Source organism: Hyperoodon ampullatus, assembly GCF_949752795.1.
Source record: "Hyperoodon ampullatus genome assembly, chromosome: 6".
NCBI classification, from domain to species: domain Eukaryota; kingdom Metazoa; phylum Chordata; class Mammalia; order Artiodactyla; family Ziphiidae; genus Hyperoodon; species Hyperoodon ampullatus.
The window spans coordinates 69,848,327-69,849,586 of NC_136919.1; the positions used below are offsets into that span (position 1 = coordinate 69,848,327).

Consider the following 1,260-nt stretch of genomic DNA (forward strand, 5'->3'; position numbering starts at 1 on the left):
TGCTGGGCTTCACACTAAGTCATGAATTGTAGCGTATTCTGCAGTCACGCAAATGGGTTCTATGTTACTTTTTTGTAAGCAGAAATCTTTCTCTTAAAAACAGCAGCTACAATAATCCATCTTCAAATATTCCCAAGCAGCCAACTTCTGAGGAATTTCTTATGGTATATATAAAGTCAGCCACTGTATTCCTTAGGTGGAACAAAGAGGTTATTTCATGACTGGTTGAGGATGACTTCTGCAATCAGTGACAAAGGTACTCAGTAACTGACCAAAATGCCTGCTTTATAGGATGCAATTCACTTATAATCTTATGCTTAAATTTTATGCTTAAAAAGTGCTGTGCTTTCCACCTGTGACTATTGGCCATGCATATCATTCTGCAAAATCATCTGTAGGAGCAGGCCATCTATGTTCCTTCTTCATCATAGATAGACATATCTGCAGTTATACTTCTAAAATCTAGTGGAAGTTTCCAAGTGTCCCTTGGGATTTATTTTGTGTGATAGTCCAATAAAAATTTGTTCCAAAGATCTAAAAGTTTAACCTTTCCAGATAGAACTAAATTGTAATATTTCTTAATCTTAACCTTTGCTCAGTGCTCTTAGCAAAGGTAAAGGTAAAATGATAAAAATCTTTGAAGTTTATTTTGTCCTTCTTGCTCTAATCTTAGCAAAAGAGCTGAACTATCACTCTAGCTGTGTTATGCCATCTTCAAATTCCACCCCCCCTTAATTAATTTTTTTGCCAAATTCACATTGAATAGCTGCCCTGAAATCCCACACTTACGATGATACACTGACACACTAATAGGGTCTAGGTTTAAATCATTACAAAACTGTTGAATCCCATCAACTCCAATTTATTTTCACCTCGTGGGTCATTGTACTTGCTATACAGTTGTTCTAGCTTCGTCTAGTCTACTGGATTTCTCGTGGATTCTTTGTAGAATGAGTCTGGGTTTTGGAAGAAGTTGCTAGTTCTCACTCATTCTGTGTTAAACAGTACAATATGTCGCAGTTTTTTCACCAGCCTGAGTAAATGCCATGACTGGGGGCCTTGTTTTTCTCAGACAGTTTAAGCTTATGCCTACCTGGCACTTCTAAGTGGGTCTGAGGCTCCCCATTCACTGGCATCCTCCTCACTGTGGCTGGCTCTGCAGGTCCAGGCCACTAGCCACTTCATTTTAAATAGATGTCAGAAGACCAGTATCCTAGCTGCCCCTCCACAGGTGGTACTTTTCTGATGGGTTCTCAGTCT

General features: G+C 39.0%; 1 pseudogene across 1 annotated transcript; it reads right to left on the bottom strand.

Moving 5' to 3' along the window:
* Nucleotides 1-330: 330 nt before the first annotated feature.
* LOC307055146 (DCN1-like protein 2) lies at nt 331-1,048 on the bottom strand (annotated as a pseudogene). The gene has a single exon. The product of its transcript is annotated as a DCN1-like protein 2 (transcript).
* Nucleotides 1,049-1,260: the final 212 nt, after the last annotated feature.